This window comes from Crocodylus porosus, unplaced genomic scaffold (assembly GCF_001723895.1).
Source record: "Crocodylus porosus isolate Cpor-Errol unplaced genomic scaffold, CroPor_comp1, whole genome shotgun sequence".
NCBI lineage: Eukaryota > Metazoa > Chordata > Crocodylia > Crocodylidae > Crocodylus > Crocodylus porosus.
In genome coordinates this window covers 47,664,928-47,672,370 of record NW_017728918.1, presented here as the reverse complement: position 1 = coordinate 47,672,370, position 7,443 = coordinate 47,664,928, and the positions used below count along the sequence as shown (strand labels likewise).

Below are 7,443 nucleotides of genomic sequence, written 5' to 3'. Positions count from 1 at the left end.
ACTTTTCCCCACTCTGTCCTTTCTGTACAATCTATAGCCCTCAATATGTACCGCCCAGTCGTGGGATGGATCCCACCAGGTTTCCGTCAGCCCCACTAAGTCATAGGCGTTTAGTGCAACCAGGAGCGCTAGTTCATCCTGCTTGTTCCCCAAGCATATTAATATTAATTAATAATTAATATTAATTAATTAATTAATATTAATTAATATTAAAACATTTTAATGTTTTGCTAAATCAGTAACCTTTAAAAAAATTCAGTAGAGCTTAATAAAAATGGAGGGCTAGTTTCTATTCCACCTTTTAGGTGTGTAAGTGGATTTAGGTGCCTAAGTGCATTTTTATTCCTCCCTGCTCAAATTCATCAACATCTATTAATGCATATACTGTTGTAACAGCTGCCATTTTACAATTAATGCTGGGTCATAGAAAAGCAGTAAAGAGAAGAAGGACCATCAATGTTTTGTATTAACAGTTTTTTTGATCTCAGGAATAGAATTGCATTAAGGTGCCAAAGTCCATTCATGCATGTAATAGGTGGAACAGAAAGTGGTCCCAATCGTATTAGTTTCTGAACGTATCATCTGCATTGAACATGCTTATTTTTCTCACTTTCCTATGGGCCAGTCAAACTGGCAAACAAACTACAAGATTGAGGCAGATTCTCCCTGCAGCTATTCCTCAAGATAGCTAGTGGTCCTTGTGCTCTGAGGCCCTTGAACTGCATACTAGGAGATCATTTCTTCTCTGTTCTCAATGTGTCCATCTCTGGCATCCAGACTGCACAAGGCAGAATGAAAAAAGAGTTTGGTTCAAATGTAGAGGGATAAGGAACAGTGCTGGGGAAATTGCAGGAGTCCTGGTTTAACATAAACCAAAGTCCCCCAGCATCCCAGATGCTTTTCATCCCTGGGCTGAGCTCTCTGTTCCAGAGCAGGGCTGGCTGCACCACTCTGCTCCCTAGCTGGAGAACTGGCAGAGGCTGCAGGCACAGCAGCATCTCCCTGACTTCCCCTTCCAGACCCCACCCAACACTCCCTGCTCAGGCAGGTATTCCCCACTCTCCACCTCACCCCCCCACACACAAAACACGGGCTGTTGCCAGCCTGTGGTATGCTAGCTAATGCTGAAAGGCTGCTATGGCCTCTTAGGGCTTTTTTGAGCTAATCAACAGGTCAGCTGATAATGCCCCTCTGTTACTTCCTTGGAAAAAGTTGTTTAAGAGCTTGAACTAAAGAGAGAGGCTTTTGTTTTCTTGATGGGGTGCTAAATGCTGTGTTATCAACTCCCTGCTGGCTCTCTCACTGGTCAGGAGCAGCAAGGGTGGGGAGGAACCCCCTTCTAATCAGTGTCTTGACAGGGTCTAGCCACAACCCCCTCAGCTCAGCACTAAAGATGGGAAGGGAGGGCTGCTCTAGCACCCCCAGGCTTCTAGCCTGAGCCACTGCAGGCATGTTCCTGCATTTCTTCAGTCCAGAGGTAAGGTCCATATGGTTGCAAACTGATTCAGCCTAGCCAAGTTAGGCTAGCCTGTTAAGATTGAATCAGTTCAGGCTTAGGCTTTTTGAATGTCTGCCCCTACCCAAAAGGTTCAAGAGCTGAGGGGAGAGTAGGCCAGGGACCACAAAAAAGGTACATAAAGGCATAGCAGTAGTACAAGAGCAAATAACAGATAGATAAACTGAAAGCGAGAAAGAGATCACCAGAATGGAAAAGGGATAGCAAGTAGGGCTGTGTGAAATTTCAGCAGCTGTTTTGTTTGGGAGGTGTTTCGGCACCAAAACCACTGAATTCAAAATGAAACAGCAGGCTCCAAAACATCTGTGAAATCAAAAGAAACTATCTGAAATATTTCAGATGTTTCAGAATGTTTTGGAGATGCTCTCAGGAAGCCCCGCAGCCCTCCTTTTAAAGTGCCGGAAGGCTAGGGCCAAGTAGGGGATGGAGCCAATAGGGGCAGCCATAGGGGCTTCTCCCACGGCTTCTCCCACCAGGGCAGAGGCAGAGGCAGAGGCAGAGGCAAGCACAGCCAGAGGACCCATGGGAGAAATCCCCAGGGCTGCCCTGCCTGGGCCCATTCCCCTCCCGGCCCCAGCCTCCCAGCACTTAAAAAAACCAACAACCCCACACTCATCAGGTGCAGCAGCAGCAATTGGGGCTCCCAGGTGCTCATGGCAGAGCCCCCCTGTGCAGTGTGGGGTGATGGGAGGCAGTGGGGATTGCTCCTCTCCTTGGCACTGCACTTCAGCTGTCACATCAAGTTGGGCACTCTGAGCTGTCTGAGAGTTGGGGAGGCTCCAGCAGTCAGCCGGAGCCCAGCACCACTCAGACCCAGCAGACACAGCTCCCAGAGAGTGCGCAGTACTGCACCTGCACCATGGAGCAGCAGCCACCTGCCAAGCAGGGGTGGGGCAATCCCACGGCCCCCCACTTCTTTGTGCTGCGTGGTGGAGCTCTGCCACAAGCCTCAGAGGACCTGATCACTGCTGCTGCCACCAGTGAATTCAGGGCTTTTTTTTTTAAAATGTCGGGAGGCTGGGCCCGGGCAGGGGGTAGGACTGGTCATGGCAGCCATGGGGGCTTCTGTCACAACTCCCCTCACCTAGGGAGAGGCAGGCGTGGCTGGAGGAGCTGCAGGAGAGCCTTCAACTGCCTATCTGTGCCTGCCTCTCCCCCGCCCATCTGAATCTCCAAATCAGTGCCGAAACAGCATCAAACCACTGAAACAGATTCGGCTGAATAAAAATAGAACAGTGGATCCAAAACACCGAGACGAATAACTGTGCTCCAAAACAGCCAAATCCAAAACTGAAACAAAACATAGCTGTTTCGCACATCCCCGAAGAAAGATTCACATCCACTAAGATACACCGACTTGCAGAGCCTGCAAAACATACAGTGAAACCCAGATCCTTGAATCTCAATGCTGTCTGGTGAAACAGCCTGCTACTACTCTCAGCTGTTCTATTCATTCAAGTAGCTGAGATCTGTGTTGTGGATCTAGAAAATCTGACCTGCTGATGACTCACAGAGTCTTGGTCTCTATAATAGAATTTCTGTTCTGTAATGTATAGGAAATTACACAACACACAAAAAAATTAAAGGAATATTAAAAGTCAAGTACTCCAAAGTTAGGAATGCTACAGCCTTATGAAATCTTAATTTCATCTCCTTTTGTATATGTGTTAAGATACAGTCTTCAATTACATGATCATAATTTCTTTTTCCACAGGACTTCTGCTTTATTCAGTGCACAGGTTGGAGTCTGGGCACTGAATGGTGAGTTGAGTGCATCTTTTTTATCATCACCATTCAGGAAAGATGTGACAGCTAAGAGTGAGGCGCAGAGCTACTGCATCTGTCACAGTTCACTGACCTGTCACTATGTCTAACATAATACTGATGTGGATGTCTTGGAACTACCATAGCCTTAGGGCTACAGTAACTGCTGTCCAGCAGCTCTTCCACAACTTTGTGGTTCTGAGAAGGAGACATTTCTTACCTCTGATCTCTCAGTTTCCTCTCCTGCAGATCCTCCTACATACTTCATATTCACAGAACAGTACATAGCTGCTTCACCTGCAGGCAGAGGTTTTCAAACTTTCTAATTTTTCCCCTAATAACTTACTGCAGGAAAAGAAAGTTCCAAGCAGTGCCATGGTCTTTCTCCTTCCTAACTTTTCTACTTCATAGTACAAGTGAATTTAAAGACTAAGAGGTCTCTGAGTTCAGCCTGAAGTCTAGCATTATGCAGGATTGTTTGGGCATAAGTGTCTTCCTCAACTATAGAAGTAGGGGAAAATATACGAGCAAGAGGAAGAGTCTGGCTGCTAAGGTGCATGGTCAGGAAGAAAGCTGAAATGTGTTTAGTGTATCTTTATCAAGGAATTGTTCCTTAGCAGTTTTAAAGGCAATGTATTTGCTTTTTAGTATATTTTATTTTTTCATGTGAAATTTGGAATGTTCTTTTTAAAAGCAGGCATGCCATGCAACCATAAACCTGTTTGAACAGAGTAGAACATTGAATTATAGATGTTCAATTATTGAGAAATGACCGTACAGTAATTATGCAGATTTTTTGGCTGTGTCTGGCTAATCATGGCTGCCAACCAGTAGGACTTAAAGAAATAGCATACAATGAATATTGTGATCAGGTAGATCAGCTCTTGTCTGTCAGTTAGTGCAAGGAGTTTTGTATACATGAAGGATACTTGTGTGTGTATGTATGTATGTGTTAGTAGTTTCACATGATGTCTATTCTCTGATTGGCTGAGGCAATTCCATTTCACTGTTGCCAGAAAAAAAACTTCATAATGGAAATGTAAAAATTGTCTTAAATGTTCTGTGGTACCACCATTATTAAACTGAAAACCTGCTCCTACTGCATGGATACAGTTATTTCTTTTTCTATATTTTAGTGAATGAATAAATACATCTTTCCTTTTCCCCCAGAAGAGATAGGTTTACTAGTACACTATAAATCATTCTCAGGGAAACCTACTATTATCTGAAGCCTAGTATTGTGTGAAGGAATGCTAAAGGGCTGTATATGTTCCTGCATGCTTTTGCAACAATTATGGCACATATTTGAATATAAAGATTACAAAAACAGTCAGTAAATATATGAACATTTATTAAAGTCAGTAAGATGCAATAAAAAGACTGCGGTATTTCACTTTCTAGTAATGAATATCTGATTTGGGGTGTGGGAGGAGGTTAGGAGGGGGTGGCTGGCTGTAAAAATAGACCAGCTATACCCTTCTTAATAAAATTTCTTACATTTATAAAATGGTTTACATTATAAATTTAACCATGTCTCTCATAGTTCAAAATTATGATTGCGATTATTGTCATCTAGTGATACATAAAGGACTAAATTCTGTTTTGCTTTGTGCACCTAAATGGCAGCTTTCTAGCAATGAAGTTGGCTCTACCCCTACATTGTGGATACCTAAGTATGTGTAGGGATGACTAGATATGTGCATGCATACTTGTGTGTAAGTCTGGGAAAAGGGATTGAGATGGGGAAGACTGTTCAATGTTTTAGCCCCTAAACTGAGTAGTTAAGGCACTTTCCTAAGAAGCAAGCAGCACAGATTCTAGCCCCCCCTAACACAGGAGAGGTTTGAATCTGTGCCTTGCTGACTTCCTAGCACAGTTTGGTGTTACCCTGACACTACTCTAGAAGCTGAGCACCTGATCTTTCTGTTGAAGAATTATAAAATAAAATGGACAGAGAACCATGCAAAAGTTTTTGGTCCAGTGGAAGCAAAGTTTCAGGCTGGAATCCATGGCCCCTTCTTTTCTAGGGCAGAATCCATCCCTCTAAATCATCCCTCCAGCTCATCTTCTTCCTGGCTTCACATACCAACCAGCTTCAAAGGGAGGCCTAGGAAAGCTATAGGTATTGCCTAGGTCATGCTGAAAAGCCTGAAGCATGAAGCTTTAGACCCTTCCTAAGTGAGGAGATGTCTAAAACCTGGGTATTTTGCCTCCTAAGGAAATGCGCTAACCACTCAGCTATTCAGACTAAAACATGGACAGACCCTCCTCCCAGAGCAGCCATTAGGTTTAGGTTTCTGGCTAGTTGTGTTTTCATGATTTAGGTACACCTACCTGTCTGAACAGTGCATATGTACTTACACATCCACAGTACTGTGGTACTGGAATCACAGTTTGCATTCAAGTGCTAAAAATGCTATTTAATTAGAAAGCTTCCATTTAGGCATACAAAGGGAAATAGAAATCTACTCTGTATCAGAAAGTACCTTCCAAAATGGCAGCAGGGCTATTAAGCAGAGTTTTAAGGCTTATGCTTATTAAAACCTACTAATAACATTAATGTCTCCAAGGAAGAATCAGACAATTTACAACAAACTAAACTTCTTAGTGGAAAAATGTATTCTACATAAAGGATAGTAAGGCTATAAATAGAAAATCATTAGATCAAGAGGAAGGAAAAAAGGTGATATCAGTGGCTACATGAAACTGGTGGCCTGCTGTAATTAATATTTCATGGACCCTAGATAATAGACACAGTAGGCATGTCTACAACATGCATTAATGAGCCTTTTCTAATGTACATTAAATTTAGTACCTCCAATGTGAGGTACTAAATGAATGTGCATTCGGCTGTGCTAATGCGTAGTAGTGCATTTTCATGCTTTTTTAGTGATGTGCAGTAGACTATTTTACCATGCATTATTATAATGTCACAGTAGTCTACTGTGCATTAAAGTGCACATTTAGATATGCCCAGTACCTGCAAAAATTTGATCTCTAAATCTGATCTGACTATAAAATTTACAGTATAAATCCTATTAAATTGCTTTGCTGATGACCAAATCCAAATACATTTTTAAGCATAAAATAGAATCTGTAGCAGGCCTTGCTGGTTTTTGTTTGCTGTTCAAATAAATTATACAGCATGTGAGAGCCATTTCATGAAATATTTGTATTGCTTGAAGGCTGGATAAAGTAATTAGTAAAACATTGTTTTTTTTCTTACTAAGACCCCAATACTGCATGAGGATGCATTATTACAGACCCTAACTGAGGAATCTATAGCAAATGAGTATCCACACTGGTAGTCTGGAATTTAAAATCTGGAAGGGAGAGAAAAGATCAAATACATTTTGTGAAATGATTTAAATTACTGAACAGTTGAAAATCACCAGTGTATGAGATTGACCACCAAAATATATGTGATCTGAAACTCACATGGTATCAAAAAGTATTGGAGATATTCATTGTATCAGTGAAAAATTCCCCAAAGCATCACATCTCCTTTCTATAAAATAACCATGCAGAATCCAGTGAATATTTTGTTTCTTATTAAGTCTTTTACTATTTGGCTTAATTTAATTTTCCTTGTTTTCCACTTTTGTCCCAGTGTGAATATTTACCAATAGAAATTACTCATATATGACAGTCAAATAATTATAAAAATAGAGATGCAATTTAATGCTGAATTAACGTTTGTTTCATGGGCGACTGGTGCCTCCTGAGTCGGGGGGGGGGCACTTGTCACCCCAACTGGACAGTCAGCAACTGGGGGTGGTTCCTGCAGGCCAGAGGGGATCCCCCCACAGCTGATCCTGCAGGCGGGAGAGGGCGTGGCCAATCCCACAGGCCAGGGGAAGGTTCCCCCTATGGCCAATCCTGCTGACGGGGGGGAGGGTCTCTCTGCAGTGGCCAATCCTGGCAACCCACAACTGGTAGTGGAATTGTAATAAGGAATGTGTAAGGAATTGTAATATCACCCTTATGTTTTGAAATACTTCATATTCCCTGAGTTACCCCACTACAGACCACACAGGTCTATTACACACCAGTGATGTTGTGTGGTAATCCTTTATTAAAAGAACCAGTAACTCTTTGTAAAAGAAAGCTCTATTACATGCATCTTGTATTGCATCCTCAATAAATGCTGGCGAAGTGCCAGA

The 7,443-nt window shown here is 42.4% G+C and overlaps 1 protein-coding gene and 1 long non-coding RNA gene across 2 annotated transcripts in view; one reads left to right on the top strand and one right to left on the bottom strand.

Moving 5' to 3' along the window:
- LOC109311762 overlaps positions 1-3,574 on the bottom strand; it is a 17,249-nt gene extending 13,675 nt beyond the window's left edge. Inside the window, exon 1 of the long non-coding RNA XR_002101606.1 lies at positions 3,501-3,574. This is a non-coding gene — a long non-coding RNA (uncharacterized LOC109311762). The remainder of the gene's footprint in view (positions 1-3,500) is intronic.
- KHDRBS2 (KH RNA binding domain containing, signal transduction associated 2) overlaps positions 1-7,443 on the top strand; it is a 739,858-nt gene that overhangs the window by 199,295 nt on the left and 533,120 nt on the right. The gene's annotated exons all lie outside the window — the stretch shown is intronic.